General features: G+C 42.2%; 1 long non-coding RNA gene across 5 annotated transcripts in view; it reads left to right on the top strand.

Annotated features, from left to right (window-relative positions):
• The window catches only part of LOC116232825 (uncharacterized), a 405,094-nt gene that overhangs the window by 270,067 nt on the left and 107,345 nt on the right, over positions 1-27,682 (top strand). The window contains exon 1 of one of the 5 annotated variants that reach the window (XR_004167769.2): positions 10,957-11,222. The exons of the other annotated variants lie outside the window; for them this stretch is intronic. This is a non-coding gene — a long non-coding RNA (uncharacterized LOC116232825). Of the gene's footprint in view, positions 1-10,956; positions 11,223-27,682 lie in introns of those variants that run through there. 5 annotated transcript variants of the gene reach the window in all.

Raw genomic sequence — 27,682 nt, 5'->3', positions numbered from 1 at the left:
GTCCAGCTAGCTAAATAATTAAGGGAGCAACGTGAAATTAAATATCACATTTCAATCCACCTTCTCCCTTCATCATTTCTTTCTTGTAAGAGGAGCCAGGAACTAGAGAAAAATATGACTCACAGGGGCTGTTTAGGTGTTGCTGTCGTATGTACAAAAGGTAAAGAGAATGATAATATGCTTCCCTGTCTGTAATAGTGTTCACTGTAGCAAACCTTTCTGCTTGTTACAGTAGAGTAAATGGGGTGTTTAATTTGGAATTCAGTGTAGTCTGGAGTCAAGGTGCAGCAGTTTTATTACAGAATACAATTTTATTGGAGGCTGAAGATTTAAATTCCACCATACATACATCTATAATGGAAGTTCTTTGCAGATACAAGCTACGTACACACACAGAGTACCTGTATGTTAAACATACCCTGTGATTTTTCAGTCTGAAGGAAGCAGGGAATTATGATATGTTTCTGCATTTTCTAGTGCTCTGAAAACCCCTGTTAAAATACAGCCTCCTTTCCTCCAGCCATCAAGAAAGGCAAACACACGCATGCATTCAAAAGGAGCAAGTGCTATTTTTCATTTCCTCTTTAGATTTTTGACAGTACCAGCAATGTCTCCGGTTCATGACCCCCAGAAAGAAGCTTTTGGTTTTGGAAAATGCTTTCTTTGTTTATCTTTTTTTCCCAGCAAAGAGCAGCACACCCCCCAGTGCTCCCCCCAGAAAGGTGTTTAGATCATGCAATCACTTCTCCTTTATTTAGTCTAAATCTTAAGATGGAAGGCTTTCAATGGAGTGATTTTCTAGCGAGGCCATAATATGATGTATATTTTTGGAAATCAAATTATTTAGAATTATGACCGTGTCATCAAAATAAGCCATTTTGAAATGCACTACTAGCTCTCCAAACAGATTGTGTGGGAAAAATTGGATAACACTTGGCTTGAGCGCTTAAAAGTCAGTAAAACCAAAACACCGGGGAGCATTTCATTTCATTTTTGTCCAAATACAAATCCATCTCCGTGCGCAGGGACTGCTGGGGGTCTCTCTGTGGAGCTGCCCGGCCCCGCAGCCGTCCCTGCACCGCGCCAGCCGGCAGGTGGTGCCCGCAGTTTGAGGACATCTGTCCGCTCCCTTCCTTCCCCAAGATTTGGAGATAAATAACATCCGAGCTGGAGTCCTGGCTCAGACAGGATATTTAACACCCGCAGATCAAAAATGTAAAGCTTTTACCTTCCCAGTACAATAAACTCAGCTTTAAGAGCCTTGTTATTCCTAGATTTAATAGCTCAGCCTTTTTCTTTTTTTTTTTTTTTTTTTTTTTATTTACAACCCCTGCAAACCAAAGAAAGAAAATAGTATTGTTGTGCAGACCATAAATACTGTTGCTGCGGATCTGTTTCATACCGGGAGAAACTACACATAGATTCTCAACCAGAGGCATATTTTTGTATCATCCATGTTTACCGGCTCACTGTGAAGCTGCTGTCACTGACATAGCACAGTAGCCGTGTACCTGAGTGAAAGGAAATAATTTCCTCACAGGCAAAAGAGGATGCTCATCCTGCTGTGGGTAATCACAGCAATTTCCATTTAGTTAGCATTTCCCCAACCATCCTTTGCAGTGCTCTTTGATATCATGCTAGCGGTAGCCCAAGGTCACCGCCCGCCTGAGCTGCTGTTTTGCCAGCAGTGTTTTTACACCGAAGCATGGGATGAACTGTTTGTATCAAACTATTACAAAAAAAAAAATGAGGCTGAACGCATCTCTTATGAAGGAAAGATACTGACAGTCCAAGTATTGACTCCTTTATTCGTATGTGCACATAGCTTGAGAGTGAGCTAACGCCTAGATCTTGCCAATGACCTCAACCTTGATCTGGAGGGACCATTTATTCACCAGCAAAACATTCATTCTCGGTGCAAACTGGTCCTGGGACTGCTGCCTTCGTGACATTTGGTCCTCTATTAATAAACACACAGGACACAAAATTACAGTGATTTTGTCCTCTCACCATTTGGGGCTGTATGTCATGCACGCAGCACCATGGCTACTCCTGAGGAACTCTAAATTAGAAATCATCATTCAGTGGCTTTGCAGATCCCACAGAGGAATTATGGGCAGTCCCGAGGCGAATGAGGGCTGGGAAAGCGCAAGAGACAGGCACAAAGGCGAGAGCAACGAGACGAGCTGGCCTTCTTTGAGCTGGGGTAAGGGCATTCCTCATGTCCACATGAGGAGCATATTGCAGGTCCCTTCTCCTCGCAGCTCAGGAACCACCATTTTGCAGTCGCACCAGTGATAAAATGGTGGATCAGACGGGCACACACCCGCCTCAGCACCAGCGCTCTTCAGCAGCCTAGCTCTTTTTCTAATTATTATGAAGTGGCAATAGATTTTAGATTAGAAACGAGACAGGAAATGAGAGGAAAATCCTGTGTGCATCTGGCAAACACACAGGGTAAAAATTAACCTTGACGCTCTAAGCAAACAACACATATATGCATGTGAAAGCAGTCTCCATTTGAACTCTGTAATCACCATAAGCTGTACTTCCATCTTAACCTTGTGATTTTGAAATCTAACACAAAATGTGTCATGGTGATGCTGTGGAAGCCAATGAAGTATTTTTTTTAAATAAAAGCATATAGCAGAAATAATTGCATCCAACTTAGAGCAGGAATTAGCCTGCCACTGCAAATGATGAGCCTTGCTTTATAAGAAGGGGGCTTATAATACGATGATTTGGCAATTTGAAGGGATGGTTATTTTCATTTTAACAGGCCTTTGCTTGGTATATGTCCCCTTGGGGATGTAATGAAGGTTAACAACTTACATGTGGGGAGAAAGGATTTTAGTGATTAGGGAAATTGCCGGCTCCAGTTTGTGTGAGCATGTACATGGCAGAGACAGAGCGCGCTTCCCCCCCACTTGTGACACTGCTGCACAAAATGTATTTAAACGAAACATTTCTGGGAAACTTGTATGTAATAGAGAACGCAGTCCACCAGGGGCTGAGCTGAAATGGTGCATACCGGGCTCTGAACCTGAGCTGGTGCCATATCGGGTGTCACAAGGGAGACAGATTTTGCCTCTACAGGAGCATAAGCATCTTAGCAGAATTCTTGCCCTGACAAAATAATGCAGATCACATACTGGGCTCAGGCAGTCAGACTGGCAGCTCCAAGAGGCAGAACAGATCATCTTTTTTGTCTCTAATGCAGCAGTGTTTTTCTACCAAGCTTAATATGTACTCCACGCAATCTACATTCAAAACTCCGAAGAGACTTCAGCTGAATTTTCTTCGCAGTGTTTCACTTTATAAGATTTGTTATTAAATTACTTTATAATTGATTTGTTTTTAAGCAGCAAATCAGAGTTCTGCTTTCAACCAAAACCAGCTGTCTACTTGCATTTCTGTGCATTCTTGACCCAGTGTGACAATTACCAGGGGAAAAACATCCCTTTACAATATTGAATGCAGTCCTGCGCCTGGACATTCAACAATATTCATTGGCCCATATAACTTAAACAAGAGCAGTTTGTTAGCCTAATAAATCCAAGATTTGGGCTGAGAAATAAAGGTGCTGTCAATAACCCTTTAGTCAGATAATAGAAAGGGGATTATGTGATTATTCTGTCAAAAAATTAGGTTTTGTGCTTTTAATTGGCATCATATCCTGTCATAAGTCTGCAGGGTTTAAATCACAGTCCACCATATTTGAGTGAGAAGGAAACCTAATAGTAAATCCTTTCATCCCAGAGCCTGTAGGGTTTTTATGTGAAGTCCTAATTTCTGCTAAAATACTTCCAAAGAAAGACAACAGGAAACAGTAAACATGGCAACACCACAAAAATACTTTTCCGATGCACTATTTCTGTCAGCATTCAAAGAATAAGTTGTACGGGCTGGAAAGGAAACTGCTGTATCATTAAAACCCAAGCAGGCTCAAACAGCCGCCCTTTTGTAAAATTGCCCCCTCCCCTCCATCTCTCGTAAATCTTGTTTCAAACTGGGCTAAAGCCATGGACTGACTTTGCCTCTTGCAGTAATGGCTTGAAACTGTTGTGCATCACAGTTCTGCGTTCAAAGGGGATCAAGAGTATTTAACAACAACTTCTGGTGCAGGATGCAATTATAACTGACAGCCAGATGTCTGCCCTGTCTGGTACAGCAAGCCGAGAAGAGATTGCAAATGGTCCTGAGACCTTTGGATCTAAACAGTGCGGCCAAGTGAGTGATACACAGATAAACAACCGCACCACAAATCACTGACACCAACCAAGGGGTTGCTGGTACTGATAAAGATTTTAAATGTCGAGCAGCGGCTGACCCTTCCACCCTCCCATCTCTGATTTTTTTACTGGCCACAAACAAAGCATGTTAGTGGAAAAGCCTGTTTATATATCCTCTGCCAGAAGTCCATCTTGCATGGACTTTGTTTAGTTTACAAAGGTTAACTGGGCTGCAGTGAAAGATATTTGATATTTTGATTAAATGAAATGTCTGAAACATTTTTAGCAAATCCTGTAGTACGGGGTGTTCCCCCAGGTGTATCACCTACCAAAAACATTTAGAACTGGACTAACAATAAAAATGGACCTTTTTTTCTCCGTTTGATTCGATCACTGTACGTACGAGGCATTGCTCTCATGTAAAAATATGTTTCTGACTGAATGATGAGCAATTTTTATAGATTTCTCTCTCTTCACAAAGCATCGTATGTTATGTGTACACACACCTACCGGCCTACTGAGCACAGACTTACATGGGAGTACTCTGAAAAATATACCAAGCTTTTGGGAAATCAGCAGAAACCACTTATTCTCATATGCTTTACTAATACTCACTACGAGACCAACCAGCTCAAAGGCTTTAGAAGGAGCTAGAAAGTTTTATTGGTTTTCTGTTGGCAGCAGATCAGGCCGTATCTGACTCCTGTGACATTTTTAAAAGGATCAGTGTTAGCCTACAGGGAATTGGCTAAAGTGTTTGGTCAGTAACAATTTGAAACAGTGGAGACATGCAAGAAATGTGAACAAAATACAGGCTAATTTTTCAAAGACTTTTAAACTAAGCATTGTATTTAATTTGCCTTTCTATCACCTATTTTTCCTGTGATACTGTCTTTTAAAACACCTTACTGGTAACAATTTTATCTGCTTTGAATTATTTTGCATTCTGTAACCGGATTTTGTTGAATTTAAAGCAAAACAAACAGAGAAACAAAACTCCAACCAACAACAACAAAAGAGGATGTCTAGGAGACATCTTTTTCTTAAGTCCTACTGAGAAAATTCACTGCATCCCTTCATCACAGGTCTTCAGCATGTCACAAAGAGAGGTCTGTGCAATCTCATTAAAATGAAAGATAAGGGACTCTATAACACATGTCCTCAGCGATAGGAAAATTCCAGTTTTGAAAGAAGACCCCATTCCAAATATAAGGCTTGAAGGATTTTGTTTCTAGAAACTTTTCTCATGTTGGCTCGACGTCACTTGAGTTATCGATGTGATAAAAACGATGTCACTTTAAACACAGCAAGCTGATGTGCAAAGCTGTCCACCGAATGAATGGCCAAAACTTTTTTTTTGCAGCTGATTCAGCTCATCTAGAACTGACCAAATCCTTGCCCGTTACTTGAGCCAAACTTACTTTGTGAAGAGGTGAAGGTTGACTATGAACCTCTGTCACCTTCATTCTATCACTGGCTTTTAACCCCTCCTGCTCAACCCCCATTCCTACAGCAGGCACTGCCTGTTTTGTCAGCACCATGCAGGAATTTAATGCACTTGACCCATACAACACATATAGCTGTGAACTCTTCAGAAATACTATACTTATGCTATGGTACAAGAGACTTGGGCTAAGTGAACAAACACTGCAGCTGACAACAGGTTTTGCTGAAGTTTCTGTGAAAGGTGGAGATACACCTTGACTATATTCATTCAGCAAAACAATTTTCACTGAGAAAGAGCCTCTGGAGCAAAACCATGCTGTGTGCTGCTAGTTTGGGTGCTGCTGCAGCATGCTGTGGTACAGACATGCCCTAGCAGACTTTCATGCTAAGAGAAAAGGCCTCAGCTCATGCTGCACAGCAGCATCAGGTTGCATTAGTAGCAAGAAAGCACAGCAAACCAAAAATTTTTTAAGTGTGAATGAAGATAAAGGCTCTAGATTTCCTCCAGGAAAAAGAAGTTGCTGAGAGTATGGTGTGAAAAGAAAGACTGTCAAGTTTGAATCTTCTGTAAAAAGACCACACTGCAGGAGGGAACCAGGGCCAAGTGATGGCCATGCTTTGGCCAGCGTTGGTATCTGGGGAGTAATTCATGAGTGGCTCAAGAAAGCCTCTGGAGTCTTTTTTAAATCAAACTAGCACACAAACATGTGCTGAGTTTTAAGCATTCCTGCTGCTTCTTCATGTTTGTCATTTTAATAAGCTTTGAATGGTCACATAGCCCAAATCCATTTTGATGTGGTGAATTTTGTTTGTAATAGTTTTTAAAGCTAATGATTACTGCATAATATCATGCATGGGACTCTTCTTGGGAGCAGCCTTTGTATACATGAGAAACTTTTAAACAGCTATTGTAGTGTAACATATTCCTTGCTACAGTACTTCTAAATGGCACTTTAAGATCCTGGTAGTTCTCATCGATATGGGAGATATAAATATCTCCTCATGCTTGCCTCAGAGTGTGCCAGGAAAGCAGTGCACACCAGAGGTCAAGGGGGAGAAGAAAGCCTGCAAGTGATAGCAGGCCTCTCTCTACCCTGCCTACCACCCCAATAGCAGGGCTGGGAGTGGAAAAAGGAAAGAGGGAGATGCGGTGTGGTCTGAGACCAGGGTGGGCTGCCTGCAGTCATCATCATGCTTCCCCAAAGGCAGAATCTTGGTCAATAACAGTGATCCTTGACATTGCTCCTGTTCCCAACTACCCAGGGAATCGCAGAGCTGCTTCTCCAGCAAAGAGCCAAAGGGAAGGCTGCGCTTCATGCAGCAAAAGCATAGGACAGGAGCAGGGTACTACACATCATAACAGTCCCTAGCCCATAAATGCTCATCAGGAGTCTAGTAAGGGTTACCTATATAAGGTGGGAGGTTCTCCAGTTGGGTTCACTGCTTGTAATTCCTATGGCTGAGAACTGTGCCTCTGTAGTTATGCTGAGTTGGATGTTTCAAATCCATCACGTTAGACTGTTTCTGTATTACTATGGTCACTGTTTATAAAGTTGTCTCCATAAGTTACCAGGAAACATGCACAAAAGAAATGTTAATGTTTTCTTGAGAACTGGTGATGATGTATATATACATAACATGTAGCACAAGTAAAGGAAAAGACAAATGGGACTAAGCCAGAATAATAAAAAATGAAATGGCAGCGTAACAACCTCTCAGCTTAAGAACTTAAACTACATTGCATTATAAATGATAACTATGCTCCTAAGCAAGGAAGAAAACCTCAAACTCCATCCTGAGAAACATAAATGCTATGGTCTCGGCCATAAAAACCATAGTCTGCAACTACTGCTTAGTCCCTGGGAAGGGGTTCTGGACATTCAAAATTACCTCACTCATCAGAGGAATTTGGGAGCCAGCTTGTGCTTCAGATTAGAGTTCAGAAAGAAAAACCAAGGACGTGGGTAGTACTGAGTTAGATAGGAGTTACACTGATTGAATAATCTATAGCTGCAGAAACTACAGCTATTTTTCTACTGAGTTTCACTTATCTGACTTTCTTCTCAGGAAGGCTTTTATGGGGTACATCTATCAGTTTGGACACAAAGGCACAATGTTCATTGGCGTGTGCCCATTAAACTGTAATAAAACTACAATGCAGTTAGCATTTCAGCTGTCTTATTTTTATATACTTTAAGTTCATATCATTATCTTCATGTACCTTTGTCCTCCTATACATCTGCAGTATACTAATCTCTCTAGCAGACAACTACATAGGAAAGGTTAGAGTTTTGATAGAAGGGTGCACTTTTTGTAATTTGATGACCAGCAATTCCAGCTTCACTTCCCAGCAATGTAGCACCCACAATTCAGACATTTTGATAAAGGATGGGACAGATTATTTAAACTTTGCTGTAATTTCCTCTCTTACCTCAATGGGAGAGATTCTTGCAAGACCCTGGGCACTGGGCACTGGGCACTGGGCACTCATCTGGGAGGTGACAGATGTAGGCTCTAGTCTGAACCTACAGACAGGGGTTTGGTTTATGATCCCTTGAATATCAGAGGAGAATAATGATATCTAATCTATATGTACCGGGCCTTCCTTTGCAAGTTATAGTAATCAAGTCCCTGGAAATATTTTCATTGCTTTGAGGGACCCATATTTTTTGTCACTTTTCCAACTGACTTGCAAAATGGCAGTTTTCCACAAATATATTACTGAACAAAAAAAATAAAAATAACTAGCAGCCCTGAAAAAATACTTACCACTTGTTTTGCCAATTTTCAGAAAGAAAATTGAAGTCCTGATTGAACTTCATTTAGTAGATTTCAGAAGGGAGCCTACTTGACTTTGTGGCTTCATCATCATCATGGGGGATCGCACCATCCCCAGTCATGCTGCTCCCTTCAGTTATTCCACCCAGGCTGTCTGCTTTCAGCCAGGATGGTCCTGCCTGCCCTGTTCATCTCACCTACCTGCCTACCCAGGCCTGGCTGCTCTCCACAAAGGTGGGAGCAGCCTGCTTGCTTTCTCAGGCTGGTTAAGAGGAAAACTCAGTCACCTAGGAAGGGGTTAAATTAGTTAGCTGCTTCATTGATTAAACAATCTGCAGCATGTTTACGTGTTTATATTCAAGGAGTTTCTCAGTTTTCTCTTTCTCTCCAAAGAACAATTGCCAACGCTGCTCTTCCAAGGTTAACAACTTCCAGCCCATAGCCTCTTTCACCACATCATTTCATCCCTCAGCTTTCTGATTTGATGGCTCTTAAAGGTTTAGAAAGTTTAAATCGACCTTGACCTGCAAACATATGATTTACAGTAGATGATATTGTTCTGGAAAAGCAAAACTTCCGTCTTAAAGCAATGCTGCATCAAAAGATTTACATTACTTCTCCCAGGTCAGGTCCCAGTGTATTTGCTGACTCCCCCATTGCTTTTGGAGGCACTCTTTCCATTCTTTTCTTTTTTCAAGAGTGAGGCAGAACCATAATATGCATGAATACGTCAGAGTGCGGTTGACCTTCATATTGTGATGATTGTGAAGGTAAATTCTCTGATCACTTTGTCTTCAGGTCTGTTTGTAAAGTCCCAGTGAATTCCTCAAGTACATTTTAAAAATACACAGATATTACCTGTGTTCTTTTTAAAAATCCCTATTGGCAGTACCATGAGTTACCCCCGAATATGCAACATCTGTTTGTGCTGGAAGGAAAAGGTCCTCGTGCTACCTTGGAAATGTGGGAATATATTCTGGCGGCAGCTTCTGCGGGGCGGGTTTGAATCACAGGGCATTAACCAGTTCATCTGGAATGATGAAAGAATGCCTTTCTGGTGTCCCTGCGAAGCCTGATAGTTTGGAGCAATATGTATGAAAGGGAGCAGACTGGCACTGGAGTGTTCCTGGTATCATTGCTCCCTTTTTTTCTTTTTTTTTGCATGCTCCCTAGGAAACAGCAGAGAAAGAAAAATATGAAATTGAACACAGCAAATTTAATTATAAGACAAAGCCACCCACCTTGCTTTCAGGGTCAGGAAGTATAATCGCCTCCTTTTGACGCAAGAATGACTTTAACAACGTATGTTAAATGAACAATTATTTAAAATAAAAGGAAATGACCTTAAAAACAGCTGCAGTATCTCAGGCTGTAGCTCAGACAGCAGTGCAGAAAAAACAGCCTGCTGTGGAACGAGGGCACACGCACCATCGAGCGTGCTCCTGCAATGTGCCCTTCCAAAGACAAAGAGAAAAGACTGCAAGATGTCTTGCTGGTATTTGATTTCACCAGCCTTTTTTATTTATGTTTGTTATCCTTGGTGTTTCTTCCTTTTTTTCTTTTTTTCTTTTTTTTGGGGGGGGGGGGGAAGAAGGGGCGAACCAAATCTTAATGCCTGAAGCCGCTGTTTACTGCACAATGGCGCTGTGACATTGGATTTTTTCCAGTAAATTGTATTTTAATGAACGTTGCAAGCAGCGGAAACACCGGAGCGAGCACATTGGCACTAAGCGCGTACCTAAGGAGAATAAAAAGGAAAGAGTTTTTAGCAACAGAATCAAGCCTTTGCTCTGAAGCCGCCCGCGGTCACATGACGGTGCACGCAGCGCTCGGGGCAGCGCAGAACTGCCTGAAATGGGAACGAAATTAAGCAGGTCTGCCTCCGCCCCGCGCCAGCTCGCAGCCTGTCGACGCGCTGCCTGTCCGTATCCCTCGCAGCGCATCTGTAGAGCTATTAAATTGGATAATCCCTCTGGCCTTTGATACATTTCTGGACATGATTATTTCATTACTCGCAGTATATCAGTAGGATCATAATAAAAAGGACTTCTGACAACCTGCCAAGAGTTTTGTGGCCTTGTAAACACAAAAGTGCTCTAATAAAATTTTATTAAGTGTTAAAAAGTCATAAAAAGTGAAATAACATAAACTACAAAATTTACTGTCCTCAGCAAATGCTGAAAATATCGTCCATAGTAAAATTAAATTAGCATGTAATAGACAGAGAAGCAGAGTGGAGTGGGTTTAAAAGAGGATCCAGGAAGGGGAAGGAGGAAAAAAAAAGAAAAAGAAAAGAAAAGAAAGGGGGGGCGGGGGGGGGGAAAGGGATTGCACTCGAGCTAAACTCGGGTCCCGGCGCCGGCTGACGGGGATCCCCGCGGGCGGGGCGCGGGCCGGGCGCCAGGCGGCGCTGTGGGAGCGGGAATGCGGCGGCCCCGCACCGCGCCCGACCCCGCAGCCCCGCGGGCCGCTCCCCCACCCCAAAGCTGCTATTTACGGGGCTTTCGCGTTTTCTTGCAAATCGAGACCAAAAAAAAAAAAAAGAAAAAAAAAAAAAAGAGAGAGAGAGAAAGAGAGAGAGGGAAAAAAAAGAAAAAGAGATGTAGAGAGCAAAACAATTCTGGGCTGCAAAGCGCCCGGCGGGGCGGGCAGCGGCGGAGCGGCTCCGGGAGCTGCTGGCCGCCCGCTCCGCACGGGAACGGCAGGGACAGGGACAGGGCGGGGGGCACGGCCGGCCGCAGCCCTGAGTGCCGCCGCGGGAGCCACGTAAGTTCACGCTTTCCTTTGCTACAGATGCTACTGAGGGAGAAGGTGCGGCCGGTGGACAGGGACAGGGACAGGGACAGGGACAGGGACAGGGACAGGGACAGGGACAGCCGCTCACGGCCGCTCGGCGGGGCAGGCATCCCGGACTCGCACGGTTCCCCCTCCCAACCCCGGGCCGGGCACGGAGCCGGCAGCGGCCGTGTGCGGGAAGCGGGGCAGCACCCCCTCGGCCGGGCGGTGCGGGACTGCGCGTCGGCCGGGTTCCCTTCGTCCCGCAGGGCAGCCCGAGGTTCCAGGCACGCAGCCTCTCGCAGAGCCGCCCGCGGCTTAGCCGGAGGGGCGGGGAGGATAAAGGGAGAGTAATAAGCCAGGGGAATTGACTTCGGATTTGAGGATAGAAAATCTGTTGAGTTTCGTTTTATTCTGGGAAAGAGGAGAACTGATTCTCATGTGGCAAGGTTGATGTTCAAGGCCAACACCCCCCCGCAGGAGAAGTAGTGTCTGTGCCTGGCTGTCTGTGAGCCCGGGCTGGGGCGTGCTGGAAACGAGGAGCGGGTTTGGGGCACAAACTGGCTGAAAGATCCGTAGCACAAGCAGGGACAAAAAGTGCACTTGCACTTCTCATTGAGGGGAAAGAAAATTCAAATGAGGTTATTTTTAGTTGAAAATCTAGAATTCTGTAAGTAAATGGCATTTAAAATGTTTTTGGATTTATACACTGCATAGTAAGCTAGGGTTAAAAAATAGAAAGCATCAGCGGAGTTGTGCTCTATTTTGAGTCATGTGAATGAATGGGAAAGTTGGAGGTAGAGCACTAAGCAGGGCTTGCTTTAGTTCAAGTGTCTTAAATTAAGTGTGGTTTCTAAAAATAGGTGGTTCTGTTTGTGTATAGACTTGGCTGGACCTGTATGCATATGTAGACCATACAGCCATAAAACATATATTTAACCCACAGATTCAAAAGTTGTAGTGGTTTATATGCGCTTGCATTCACCAGCTCTGATGTAAAAAAATGAGGGTATTATTGCATAATTCATATAAAATCATTACTGACAAATAATAGAAATAAAATACATTTGAATAAATAGCAAGAAAAAACATTTTGCCTTCCTTCCATCTCAGATTTTCCTATAAGGCTTCAATAATCTCACAGTAATGGCTCCAACCAGTAATAATCACAGAAAATAGCACTTTTCTAGCTGCAGAAAAATACTGCATCCTGTTGTTAGTGCGTTTTGAAAAATCTGAGCCCTAAACCACCTATGAAAATGCACAAGTTTACAACGAGACCTAAATAATGAAATTTTCAGTCTCCGGTCACCAGATATAATGTAAAGACTGCAGAAATGCAAGCAGAGACTGTAGCAGCAATGTGATCAAAGCTTTGAACTTCTCTGAATTAAAAAGCCGCCGAAGCATTGCAGTCCCACATACATGTGGCTGAGGGGTGTGAATGCCTGCATCACTTTGAAGGTTTTAAATGAAATGAAGGGGCTGGGGAGGCACTTTGCGTTGCTGAATGGCTCCTCAGGATTTTGGCTTTTGGGAACAATCCTAAGAACTCCCTCTTTATGCTGTGGTGTGCAGAGCTACACCAGCTTATGCTTAGATCTGTTCTGTAAGCACCGAGCCCTGCCATTCGTGCTGCACTCCTCCTGACAGTGTACATGTGCAGCATCCCTGTGTCTGAGCCCACTTGTTCTGTAGCTTCACAGACTTGAGTCAGATTACGTGCTTGTGTGTGAAGGATTTGGGCAAGAGAAACATCTATGTTTCTAAATTGAGTCTTCTACTGTATGGTGGCGCTCTATGCTCTGCATGGCATTACTTCGGCAGCTGAATTTTTCTATCAGCTTCACACAACATAACGCTCCAGCAGAAAAACAGGACAGGCAGCTCTGTGTTGTATTTAAATGGGCTCGATGGCCAAGTGCCAGATGCTGCGCTCCTTTCAATGTCCCGCAGTGGGAGCTGCACCCCCAGCTCACCCAGCAGCCCCACGAGCAAAGTGCCACTGCCAGCCAGGAGGGCCCCACAGTGAGGAGGAAATTGCAGCTCCAGCAGTGCTTACAGCAGGCCGGCTGAGTGCTGGCTGGGCTCAGCGACCAGGGCTGCACATGTGTCACTTCTGCGGGGTACTTTAAGTGCTTGCAGAATTTAAAGGCACGCACCGCCCGACAGGGGCCCATCTTGCAATACATTAACCAGATCGCTCTGAGTTGATTAATGGCTTCGGGCTTTTGTTGTTGGATTTTTTTATTTTTATTATTTTTACTGTAATACAGCTGGGCCCTGTGCTACAGAAACAGATAATGGGAGAAATCTTGGCTCTCCTGAAGATGGTCAGAAAACTCATTGCTTTCACTGGAGTCACGTTTTCATTGACTGCATCATAATACTTGGTATTAACCATATGGGAGAGATTTAATATTGGCTTTTAGAAGAAATAAAATTAGCTCCTCCACAAATGATTTGCATGGGTTGTTATCTGTTTATTTCTCCAGGTAATATAAATGGCAATGCTAAGTACAAAATAGACTAATAGCTTTAGAACGTTTTGATTCCCTCTCAACTACAGTGTAGTTCGACTGAAATCTTAACTTCAAATCAACAAACTTGCCTTGCTGTATGTAAGACCACCAGGTCTGATCTGGACCATGTGAGAGCATGAGAAGACATTCAAAGGCAAAAGTGGCTATTTACATCTCATGACACTTTTTAGGACCATGGAGATGTGCAATTATACGTCCAGGATGCATTAATACAAGAGGCAGTTAGTTAAGCAGGAGAGGCAGTAATAATTTGTAGCCCTCACCCTTGTACATTTAATGGTATTGGTTGGGCTTCCCCCTGATATTTTAAACAGTTGCATCATAATGGGTTTCTTAAAATCTGATTTAAACCATAACACCAGGATGTAACATCCTCCTAAAAAATGGGGGGGAGAAACTGCTGGTCTCCCAGACGCTCCCACAGTCATCATTTCACAGATAGTTTTTGTTCTGATCTGTTAGCCTGCCAGACAAGAATGGCATCTATCCAGTGTAAATATTACATTTTCAACATTTGGACGGTGTTTTGAGCAATATTTCTCATCCCCTGAGAACATGTTCTTTATAAATACAGCATTATCTGCAGTTCAGATTTAGACTGTGGTGGGAGGTGACTTTATAACGTGAAAGATAATTGAAGAACTCTGTGTATGGGCTCGCTTACTCTAGAATAAACCTTCTTCCTTTCAGTTATTTTAATTTACAGTGAAAATGACTTAAGCATAGCATCAAGCACACTTTTTTCTCTGGAATAGGGAGGATCCAGACATGATTTTGAAAGAATAATTCTTCCATGTGTAGACAAGATCTGTTGCTACTGTTCAGCAGCATAATCTGCACTGTGCCTATCTTAAAGTGGAAAGCCACACTAGCATTTCTGGGACTTAGTATGCTCGTTGGAGTAAATCCTTCACTGTGAGTATTCCAGTAATATCCCACTGACAGTGCCAGATGCTGTCAGAACTCCTCACTGGAAACAGTTATGAAAATGAGTTGATCTACATCCACAGCAAGTTGTGGATATTCTTAGAGAAAGAACTTGTCTTGAAATTCCCATCTTTGTTTTAAATTCTTCTCTTCCTCTTCAAAGGGAAGGCAATATTTTAACCAAGACCAAATAAGTTTCTTTTTACTCGTAGTTCTTTAACTAAAACCAAGTTGGCTGTTTTGCCAGACCTGTGCAGGGGAGGAGAAACTGCATGAAAAGCCGACATGGTAGTTTGATCACAAGCTTTAGACTGGTGTGGATTTATACAACTGAATTATATGCTTTGAAATTTGTGTTTACAATGAAAAAAATCTGACCTATCTTTAACTACAGAAGCATTGCTTAGGACTGTTTTAATATTTACCAGATACAGCCCATTGAGCAGGAACAAACATAATCCTGAAAATGCTAGCTTCACATTTTCCTGGTTGTAGGTAATTTTCCATCCTCATAACCTGCTGTTGGGAAAGAATGTCCTTATTTCCTGGCTTTGAAGTACAGCTTCCCGCCTTCCCTTCAGCCTGTGCCTCACCATACTTTGTGCCTTGTGTTTGCCCAAACCCAATAAAATGTTATCAGCTGCAGTGTGACTCTCGTTTGCAATCCCTGCCTGCAGACAACCAAGGCGTTGTTTTGATGGTACATTAATGCCCGGGTCATGGAGCCAAAGTGGAAAAGCAGCCCAACGCTCCCCTGACTATGGAAGGAGAAAAAGAGTTGGAGATTTTCATAACGAAGAGCTGCATAAGTAAAAATATGTCTTTCAAACTGGCAGAAGTGCTTCGCTACTGGCCTGAAAGAGCAAGGCGTCAGTGCGCTGGGCAGCTCCTGGTCACAGCAGAGGCTGGCTGAGGCCCCCATGGGTGGCAGGATTTTCTCCCAAGCCCCACCACAGCCACACTGAGTGCCATGGCCCTGCACCAGCTCTTCCTGGCCAGAGCTTGGCCTTGAGCTTGCAGCCTTTGTAGATGCAAAAATAACCCTGCAAATATGAAGCCTGAGTAAACTCAGGAGCTTGCAGGAAGCTCAAAATAATTGTTCTGAGAAGTGTGAACTGTGCCCATCAGATGTGTACCTTAGAGGCCTGATAACAATGCATTCAGTGCGAGGCAGTGTTAACTCTTCAATGGCAAGCCATGCCAGTACAAATAACTGGCTAAATTTCTTGTCCTGCTGGTGGAGCCAGTCCACTGTAGAGGAAATGCAAACTTCTCAAGCCTTACTCCTTGCCATTAGAAAGGGAACATCATGGTTTAGAGCCAAGGCATCTCATTCCTGTCCCTCTGTGCCCTGGAGCTGCAGTGTGCACAGAGCTGAATCAGAACATGTCTGTAGTACCCCAGGAGTTTGTAGGGTAGGCCATAAGCAGAAGGAATATGGATGAATCTACTGCTTCTCTTTAACCGCATAGTTTGGCTTATGCCTACATTATAATGAAGCAACAGAGGATGATGTGGAATGCTGTGGGAAGATGTCTGACAACCAGTAGCAAAAGAATTGGGCTACCTGTAGGTTTGTGTGAATGAGATGCTGAGAGACAGAAACCTGCCTGGTCCTGGTTCTAGTATGCACAATGGTGAGGCCACAGCATAGATTGGTCTTCTGCCCTCAGAAGCACAGACCTGTTTGGAGCAAGAGCATTAGTTTCTTTTGTTATTGTTTGTTTGTTTTATGCTAATAGTAACTGCAATATTTTGCCAGTAGAGAGCTTTGTCTGAGAAGTGAGTTTTCTTATGCAGACCATATTACCAGTTACATCAGAGTTCCTGACAATCTAAGGCAGAAAAGAAGTTGAAAATACAAAATCCTAGTCTTTCTGGACAGCAAAATCTCCTCTTCTTGTATCACTGTGCCTACGGCAGATGAGGCTCTTTTTCTCCTCCTGAAACATGGGAACTGGAGACTCTCTGCCATCCTGCACTTTTCCCCACTTGGGGGTCTTCAGCTGCACCACCAGCACACATTCCTTCTCTGCTAAATGAACAACACCTTCAGTCCATTAATGAGGGATACCATCTGTTTGCTCAAAGCTCACATGACTGCAGCGTGAGCAGAGCTGGCAGAATTGTGAACCCAGACTGGAAGGTATGTCCCTTCAGGTAGGTACTTACACCAAAGTTTAACTGTGTGAGCAAAGTGTCATCCGTTCTCCACTTGCCATTCTTCAGCATGTTCACCATGTGAAAGCCAGAGCTGTTGGATTAGGAAGAACAGCTGAAATATCTCTAATGACATCCAGTGCTAGAAAGTGCTTTGAAGTTGTATAGCCTCTCTTTCTTTTCTATGATTTCCAAATGCAGAAAGGAAAGCAGAAAAAAATATATATATATATCAGTGCTAAAAGCATCAGTCCACATATTTAACTGGACAACAGTTGTGTAGATCATTTCTTTTCTTCTTATGATTATTTAAGCCAAGAGGGGAAAACATAATTTTCTTGATGGTAATAAAACATTCATTGTTTACTTTTGAGATCAAAACCGCTTACACAATATTTATCAAAGGCCAAGGGGCCAACGTATTTTGGTATTTAAAAATTTTATTTTTATACAGTTCTGTATTATTATTGATGGTGACCCCGAGTGTCACATGGATCTCTGAGGGCTTCTGAAGTATTACCATAACTTTTCATCATCATCCATATATCAGTAACATCATCGTGGCCCCAAGCTTCTGGAGTTCAAGAAGCATTTGGACAACGGTCTCAGAGATGTGGTTTGAATTTTGAGTGGTCCTGTGTGGAGCTAGGAGCTAGAATTGATGATCCTTACAGGTCACTTCCAACTCGAGATATTCCATGATTCTATGATTTTGAAATCTAACAGAATCTTGCCTATTTTATTTCCATTCCTCTCACGTGGCTGTTTTCCCCATACAAGACAGGAAGAGAAGGTCTATATCCTCAGCTTCAGTGGATTGATTCCTCAGACCTTGCTAGTATGCTGAGAACTGCAATTTGCTAACCTCTTTGAGGAAAGCCAGTATAGCCTTTGATGATCCGCATGGCCAGTTTTGCCACCTAGCATAAGAAAATACCATTCTGATTGAGTTTCAGCTTTCTCAGCTGTGAGCATCAAGCCCCAGGACTGCACATGCCCTTCTGAACTGCTTGCTCTGAGCATTGCACACAAATTTCCCCTAAAAATACCAATAGATGCTGGCACAAGATAGACCCTGCAGTTTGTGCAGTCTGTGAATACCCAGTACTGCATTCTCCAGTCTCCAAGATACTGTGGTCAGACCCCGTGAATGATACTGACTCCATAAGTACAATTTAGTGTGTTTCAGTGTGCGTTTTAGATCACAGCTTACGCCCTGGAAAAGGGCAAGACTGTCTACCAAAGGCCGTGTTCTGCTTTCTTGACATTAAGCAGGCTCTTCAACTGGTTGCTGTAGGAATGATATTCTGAAGTGTGAGCAGACCGAGGAGATGATGAAGCAAGCCCTGGTCCTGCACTTAGTTCTACAAGCTCCACTGAGCACAGAGAGGCTGTGCGTGGCTGCTAGTTTCCTTCAAAGGGCTGATGTAGATATCAGTATGTGCCTTGGCATGTGTTGTAGATTAAATAGTAAGTTTTAGTTTAGCACTGAAACTACTTTGAGTCTTTATTCTACTGTTGGCCCACTTCTCCCATTTCTTGTATATATAACTGCTGGATTCTAACTTACTGTATGAGACAGTATATTGGAAATCAAAGGCAAATCTGCAAGAAACTGTATAGTAGATGAGTAAGAACTACAAATCTCAGCTGTTATTCTGCCCAATGACCCAGAGAAGAGAAAGAAAATAGAAAGAGAACTGCTGACACTTGTATGCCCACATAAAAATATTAGAACAGAAAGCTGCTTATGGATATTTTGTATTAAAATCCCCTTCTGATGATAGTTTGCATTTTCCTTTTGTTCTTTTATATGACTTTAATATGTCCGAACCATTTTCATTCATTGTTAAAGAGATATTTCCTCTTATAGTTACATCTAGGTACAACAAAATTAAGGCTTCCTAGAATACAATTACCTGGAAAAGGGAATTGCTGATACAGTTTTAAGCACTCATCATCTGACTGACATCTCTGGCATGTTGAAATAATTGCAAATAAAAGTAATTACTACATTGTTTGAGCAGTGAAGGAATTGCCATTTTATATATGACCACATTACAGTGTTTAGATAGATTACCTGATATAGGTCAGCAAAGTGGGACCAGTTAACTTCTGACTGTCTTAAAAAGGCCTCGGAAAACATCACTCCCCTCATCAATTACCCACTGAATGGACATCTCCCTATAATATTGAAATAAAGAATAGAATAGGTATAGGTGGGTTCTAATTGTCTCCGGTGACCAATGGAATGTCACATTACGTGACTTTATATTAATTGATTTTATTGGTAATTTGTTGAAAATATTGTCAGCCATAGGAGAATATTGACATGGGAGATTTTGGTGCAAAACCATAGAAAACAGACCTTACTATTGATGCTTATCTGCATTTCATTAGCAAAGAGAGGATACTGCAATGGAAAGGACCAGAAGGAGACTGCAGTAGTTTTCTTAACTTCTTTTCTGGATGGCTGTTGTTAGAAATAGTGTGATTACGGGGTAAATTCTACCTGATTACCACTTTAGCCTAAATCCTCTTCACATATCTGTCAATAATATATATCCAAATATTCAGCAATGTATGATGTTAGCTGTGTTCTGGAACTAAATTTTACCTCTTTATAAAAGACTTCAGTGATGCAGCATTGCTACCAGAGTTGGTCAAAATGCTTCCGCCAAGTATTCTATTTGTCCAGAAATTTACATAAACAAATATGTATCTTTTAATTCCTCAAATGAAATAAAGCATTGTGGGTTTTTTTTTTTTTTTTTTTCTGTAAACACCCTTCCTAAATATTCTTCTCTTCTTGTTCTCTTTTTTTTGACTTTAGATTTCATCCTAATGGGCCAATACATTTTTAATTGTGCAGCATCTCTGAATATCTAGTATTGATTTCAGTGTTTGCAGAGTGTAACTAGAGTCAGATTTGCTTGTGCTAGTTTCTGAGAATTGAGGTAGAGATTATTTCCTCTGAGTGTTTCATTTGTAGTGAGCCTGCATCACTCCGGTCCTGTGATGAAGTTGTTCCTCTGTTGCACTATCCCATCAAATCAGGTTAACGCACTGTAGCCCATGGCCACTCCTGCTCCAGGAGTAACATTTTGAAATGAGAGGTCCTGACAATTCAGAGAGGGGGATGAAATCCCATCACAGAAAGGAGCTCTTCTTTACTCATTCCCATTAAGTTGCCCAGCTCATTGAGGACAGCTGTTCACTGCATGCACACATCTGGCCCAGCCTCTCTACATGTAACATCATTCATCATGATCTGTCACGTTAACCTCGCTGCCCACACTGCCCCAGCATGCTGCAGAAAACTTTCCTCTCTCAGCACCTTACATTTCACTCTCTTGTAGGCATCCTTTGTTCACTCTAACAACAAAATGGTACCATTCAGGAGCTGTAGCAACATAATTGGTAGTGGCACAGCATGCTCCTTTGGTCATCGACAGGTCTGCATGTGCACAGTCATGCTAGGATGCCTGCAGTGTCATGCACTGCTCCAAAAAAAAATAAAAGGGGAAGTTGGGAAGTAAATTAATACTTTCATCGTGCTTTTTAGCCTATTGACTTTAAGATCTCTGTATACATGCTAGGAGAAACCAGTCTGCAGAATGATAAACTGAGACAGAGTATGACCTTGCCTTTACATGGCAGTCAGCAGTGAAACTCAAATTTTCTTCTCTGTAAGTCCACTGCAGTCAGGTATGGCAGCTTCCAGAAATGGCACTCTCTTCATGCTGATTAAATACCAAACATTTTGTTTGGTGTTTGCTGGTAAAAAATATAGGGAATCTGGGGCAAATTAATGAATCTGAAAACTAACTAACAAAGTAAGAAAAATATTGGTTATTGATTAGTCCAGCAATGTGCTAGGGAATTATTAAGTCTCTGGATTGTAAGAGCAAAAAGCATAATTACGTTTTATACAGTTACTGTGAACCATGGTGGCCCAAAACACTATTTCTGCACTTTGAATACAATTTGAGAATTTTCCATGTCATATTCCAACCCTGCCAGCCACGTAGCTCAGTTCATTGCAAGTTTATGATTCCTGAGACCAGAATCAGATGGAGGTGTTGTGCTGTTTGTGAAAAGGGAGGCAGTGAGGACAGTGCCTCCCAGGTACAACCACCAGGCAGCCCATGCCATTGTTAATAAGTTCCCTTGATCTTGCTTCGCCACTTCACAAAATGCAGCAATCCCTGACATGCCATCAGTCTGTTTCTCAGACAGACTGGTTTTCTGATGTGGGCTATGCCTCCATGTGGAGCACAGTTATGTTAGGCTGCTGCTCAAAGGCTGGTATTTTAATTTTGATTTTTATTTCATTTTCTTCTGCTGAAGGATCTGACATAGGCAATTTGCAGCCAAGTTTCCATTGCTCATACTTAGCTCATACTTAAGGAGGAAGAAGCTGCTTGCTTCTGTACTGTAATGCTCCAAACGTTTCATGAGCAGGCAGGTATGGGGAATTTGAAGTTCTTGCAGACCCATTTTACTTTTTTTTCCTTTTTTTCCCCAGAGCCTACTCTTCACCTCTGTCTTCTGCAGCACTTCTACCACCTTTTCTGCTGTCTGTTCTAGATGGCTGCAATAGGCTGTCTTTCTCCAAACAAAAGTATTTTATTTTGCTTCTTAGTTTTCTCCATCACATCCTGTCTGTCTTCTGAGTCATTTCAACTCTCTTATCTATCAGGCTCAAAACCTTGGCACCATCGTTAGGTATTTGCTTTCCTTTGCCAGTTTGTAGTCTATTGCTCAGTATTACAGATGACTTTTCTGTAGTACATCTATTTTTCATCCCCTTCTGTACCTCTTCTTCTCTCTGTCCTGTTATTTACAGCAAGTTTATGTTGTTGGTTTGTTGTTTTGGGGTTTTTTCTGTCTTTCAGTAGCAGCCTGCTAATCACTTGTATCACTTTTGGACTTGGGCAAATTGCAATTAACTCAAAAATAATAAGCTGTCGAGGTTTACTGAAACAGCACCAGCCAATTCTGCCAGCACTGCACTGCAGACTAACACAACACTGGTTTATTCACAAATACCAAATTCACCTACAGACTTCAAAAGAAGGATTATTTGGTAAGGACCCAGTTCTTTCCTTGCCATGCAACAGCAATTGTTGTACTTTGCCCTGAATATCTTGCTGCTGGCCTGTAACAGTCTGCAAGACATAACTGTGATGAAATGTGGATCCTTCCAAGACATTTTATGCTTGTCAGGTTGGCAACAAATTTGTGCTGATGATAAGACTTGTCTGAGTCACTAAGCATCGCAGGCCTGTTTCTGTTTACCTTGCCAGCCCATTTGCAGACAGCTGTTCTCCAGCAGGAGACAATGTTAAAACAAACACGCACATGGAAATTGTCCGTAATAATTAAAATCCCAAGGCAGCAAGTCCCTTAAATACGTGCTTAACTTTGTGTACTTAGGTGACTGGTCCAAAGCATCTTCTGAAACATCTTCAGCAGTAGTCAGACTTATTAAAATGTCCTTAAGCTGATAAAAGAGTAAAAAAAAAAAGTAATTATTTTTGTGTTCCATGCATATGTCATTTGGTAATGCCCACATGGCTGCAGAGTGGGTGGTTTTTGCAGCTGTCTTACAGTTTCTTTCATACTTTTGACTCCTCATTCCTATTTATTCTCTGACAGTACTTCTGCCTGCCAAATTCTCAATTTGCTGATAATTCATCTTTTCCTTCCTTATATCTTCTATTTTTTTATAAAAGGACACTTTATTCACTTGAATAAAATTGTTTGTACATCTTATCTTTGTACCCAAGATTCGCTTTATAGGAATAAATGTGTTTATCGGATGTTTTTTGTTATTATCATCTTGGTCATTTTCATCAGTACTTAGAAGATGGCTTTCCCGGTATTTTGTTGGTATCTGTTACAAGATTAAGAAATAGGAGTAGATATCTGTAGCAACTAATTAATCTTGGGGAAAATCTAGCCATTAGATGGATTATAAATCCCGGTGTAATAAAAGGTCTTAATTAAGAGACATGACTTATTAAGTGGATATAGCCAGTCACGGACTCAAACATTTTTTTCAGAGAACCCTTAGCACGCCTTTTTAGAATCATAGAATTGTGGAATCATTTGAATTGGAAGGGATTCTTAGAGGACATCCAGTCCAACTCCCCTAAAATGAGCAGGGACACCTACAGTTCCATCAGGTTGCTCAGAGCCCTGTCCAGCCTGACTTTGAATGTCTCCATGGAGAGGACATCCACCACCTCTCTGGGCAACCTGTTCCAATGCCTCACCAACTCCGTTGTAAAAAAAAAAATAAATAAAAAACATATATCCAATCCAAATTGTAGTTTTAGGAATAGAGATGCCTAAGAGGAAGAGGTGTAGGACTCTGGCCTGCCTTTACTGGAAGGCTCTTCTGGCCATTACTGCTCTGTCTCTAAGTTTAGCTCAAAGTCAAGATTAATAAAAAGCAGATACGATTCTCATGTTGATTTTAGTTGTTTTTCCACCATGCTTCATTCTTATTCTGAGTAGTACGGAATGTATATGCTGAAAATAATGCTTCTAGGATTCAAGTGTTGACAACTTCCTCCTCTCAAAGCTTGCCTCAGACAGCTGTGTGTCAGCCAAAACCTCCTGCCTGGTCCTTGGCTCCCACGCAAGTAGACAAGAGCTGAGCTGCTCCCTTCCTCCACTCACAAACCCCCCAACCTACCAAGATGGTGTGAGGATGTACCAAGGAGGGAATCTCAGTACCACACTGTGTATCTCTAAGGAGAAATTATCCATGTCACCAAAAAATAGAAAAAAGGCTGTGCAGTGGTTACTGCCAAGTGCCATTAACCTGCGATCCACAAAAATCTACACCATGGCATGATAACAAATCAGTATTTCTGTGTATGATGAAGCATAGTGGAGCCATCTGCTCTCAATGTGTGGCCTGTGTCTCAGGCTGCAGGAGCATCTGAGAAACCTGTTGCACATTTCTGAATGTCACATCTCTACTACAGATGTTGCCATCTGCATTGTAGTGTGGTGCTCTGCATCTTACGTACCGTGGCATTTGCAGATTCTTAATCTCTTTAATGCGTGTTTTTAATCACGCTGGTTGTCAGTTGCGACCACCACTTTTCCCTTCGTGATTGGGTGGCACAAGATATTAATGCTGGCGGTTCATCCATTGCTGCAGCAACTTTCAGAGGACCTCAGCCACCTGAAACATTGCTGTCTGAAAAAGAAATATGTATATGTTGTTCCAAGTGCGTCACTCCAGAAAGGGCCATAGTGGGGATAGGGCACACTTTCCCCAATTCCCACAGCTCCTGGCTGTCCTGCTGTGCACGGGATGGGTCCTTCTTTTTGCTTAGAGTCAGTCTCTAAGAGGAATGTAGGGAAATTACCAGATCGGAGAGCTGAGCAACGGCTAAGAAACTGAAATACTGAATTTCGTTATTGTGGATGATGTTCCCACACAAAGCCTCATAAAAATCAAACTCCAGGCATTAGGAACTTTTAGCCAGCATTTATAAAACATCACAGATGCTTATTATCATGTCCACATTGTAGAGTTTTTGATAATCTATGATGTAGCATAGATATAGTCACAGAGACTTTCCTTACCTGCATTTATCATTCTGGAAAGATCATGTCTATTAATCACAGATAAGAGCACAGCCTTTTGTGTCCCTGACAATTAGAGCTCTCTGCCAGCAGAGCAGACACAAATGCCAAGCTGAACAAAATGTAAGATCTCTTTACAGGCTTTTTGCAGAAAATCATGAACACGCTATAAGTACAGTCTTGAATTTTTGTTCTGTTCTGCAAGTGGATCATAAGCAGCTCTAAATGCCCAGACCTTGGGCAGGGACAGCAGGGCACAGGTCTGCTTCTAGTAGTTACAAAGATACATGCAACTTTAAATGAGGTAGGGAGGTTGCTTTGTTTTGGGGAGTTCGGGTGAAGGAAGCTAATGGTCATCTTGGCTGTGCAGGCTGGAACATGTAGGAGTTCATTCCTGCAGGCTGGAAGCCCGATTGGACGATCCCACTGCGCAGGTGAAGGGAGCAGCTCCTGGAGCTGAGCAGGAAACCTTGCTTTGGGCCAGCAGACTTTACAAAGTTTCTAACAGTTGGCTCTTCTGTGCTGGAATAAGGCCAAGTCAGCAACAGAAGGAAAAAAAAAAAAAAAAAGAAAGAAAAAAGAAAAGAAAAGAAAAGAAAAAAGAAATAAAAAGGATAAACCTTCTTAAAGCGTGAGTGAAAAAGGGCAAGAAGCCATAGCAAAAAGAACAAAGGGAACAAACCCTTTGGTGGATGTATGGATCATAGATCTGACTGGAATTCTGGAGGTCATGCTGTGTCCCCTCTAAGTGGCTGGAGGACAGCAGAGGCATCCACTCAGGTCTCACTTGGTTCAAATGTGAGACTCTTCTGCTGAGCTGTGCTGTCTGCCGTCCCCTTTTGTCTTTAGGTTTACCAAAATGGAGCTAAGAAACCTTTCAGCACAAAGGAGTGGTTGAAACTTTCCCTTGAAAATGTCTCATTGTGACAAAGAAGCATGAACCAAACATCTAATTAGAAAGTTCCCAGCCATCAGAACCTGCCTTTTTAAACCTGAGTGAGAGCAAACCTTTCAGCGTTTAGGTATGCATGTTACAATTTAAACTTCACTTTGCCTAGGTAAATGCTACCAAATAGCATCATTGTCAGAACACGGCGTGTTATCTATCTGTTACATAAATCAAGTCACCTAGGAAAGTGTCTGAATCTCTTCATCTGGCTTTGCTAGCTTCTGAAGTACTAAGGTAATTCAAAAAATACATTGAGCTCCCTGAAAGAACAGACTTTTTTCTGAAGTTCATTATATCTATTCCTTGTCCTGTACTCTTGCACACTGTGGTGGGAAGATATCTGGTCTTCATCTCTGAAACAGTAAATAAAGCGTTAATGCAGCTTTGGGGTACCCAGGACTCTGTCAGATCTGTTCCCCTCAGCTTCTGAGAGGGGAGGGCAAAGGAGAAGCTGAGAGAATGTGAGGGCAAAGGAGAAGCTGGGGGAACCCACGCACATCTGGGGCTCACCTGAAGGAGGACTGGACACAGCAGGCTCTCCTGAGTCTCCTCCTCCAGATACAGACCTAGGGCTGCTTCAGTGCAAATGGTAATTTATGACAGCAACACCTGGTTACATCTCTAAGAATAACGTTTGTGAGAATTAGTATATGCTTTCAGAGTCTTCCAATGGTCACAAATGGCATTTTAATTTGTTTCTTAATGTCCCCAAAGAAGTTACCTGCTATGTGAGCAATTTAAATGGGAAATCCACAGCAGTGTTTTTCAAGCCCTAGCAAGATATATAGTTTTGCAAACAAGACAAAAATGACCCAATTTTTTACTTTTTCCCCTGAACTGACTTGTAATTTATTTCTTTGAGTGCTCTGAGCTCTGAGTGAGCTTGTTGCTGGAAGACCAGAGACAGAGAGCACATTTTGAGATTATTTGTTTTTTGGAGTTTTACAGGTTTGAAGAGAAACAGAGTTTGCTCTTGGTTGATATATATTTTCCCTTTATTTATTTTCAAATCAGCTGGGTTTTCTGCAGAAAACAACACTTGTATTTTCTTTCCCTTTTATAGAAGGACGTATTTATATTTTTAATACAGAAATGTTGCCATTTAGAGACTGGAAGTTCTAGGAGCAAGGTTGCAGTGTGTGTGATTGGGGTAGTGGTGTATATTCTAGCACTGTGACAAGAATCGTAAGTATAGTAACTAGCTTGCTTGTGAATAGAGAAGCCATTGACATTCTGGATCCCAGTACAAGCTCTTCTGGAAAGTCTTATAGTTGGGCAAACTGCTTTCCCAGTCAAAAAATCGTCCACTGCTTCTGTGCCTTTTCTGACTGCCATGTATCTTTGGAGTAAATCCTCTGGCCAGGACAGTGACATGAGGAAAGAATTCAGCTCTGTGGTCCTCATTACTTAGGAGAGTGACTGGTGGTAGGAAGACTGACTTCTCAAGTCAGGCAAGCGAAGCTCCTGAGGCACCTCTGGAGAAACAGAGATGGAAGGGATGCACCAGGAAGGGAAAAGGAGGGGATAAAGCTGAACTCAGCTAGTTCAGCTTCAGGTAATCTTTTCACTGTTAGGTAGCATAAGATCTTGTGATCATAGAATCATGGAATGCCTTGGGTTGGAAGGGACCTCAGAGATCATCTAGTTCCAATGCTTTGCCATAGGCAGAGTAGCCAACAATTAAATCAGGTGCTGGATCACATTGCAGTGATTTTGAGCTGTTATTTTTCGGGTGAAGTTCCTCCTTTCAAAGCATTCAGTAAAAATAAAAGGAAAATTGACAAGTGATGTTAACTAAAACTTACACATTATTTGCACACTCTAGTCCTCCTAAATGTTTTGATTGATAGAAATTTATCCTTATATAAATAATATTAATTATCAACTGAGTCCTATATAATATAGTGCCTTGGAAATGATCTTGGAAATGTAAGATTTCTCTCTATCTGAGGAAAACTTTCAGAAATGTCAAGCGGAGTAAAGAAGGTTGGATATTAGGAAGAATTTCTTCTCAGAATGAGTGGCCAGGCATTGGAACTGGCTGCCCACTGAGGTGGTTGAGTCACCATCTCTAGAAGTGTTTTGGGAAAGAATAGATGAAGCACTTAGGGACATGCTTTAGTGGGCAACACTGGTGGTAGGTGGGTGCCTGGACTAGATGATCTTAGAGGTCTTTTCCAATCTTATCAATTCTATGAAGTCCATTGAAAAGTCAAATAAGTAAATATTTCTAGAACTGGGAATGTTTGGGATATTGAAGA

The sequence above is a fragment of the Phasianus colchicus genome, chromosome 7 (assembly GCF_987193195.1).
Source record: "Phasianus colchicus chromosome 7, bPhaCol1.hap1.1, whole genome shotgun sequence".
Classification (NCBI taxonomy): Eukaryota; Metazoa; Chordata; class Aves; order Galliformes; family Phasianidae; genus Phasianus; species Phasianus colchicus.
Note: the sequence above shows the minus strand (reverse complement) of the source record. Positions and strands in the feature narration are given on the sequence as shown.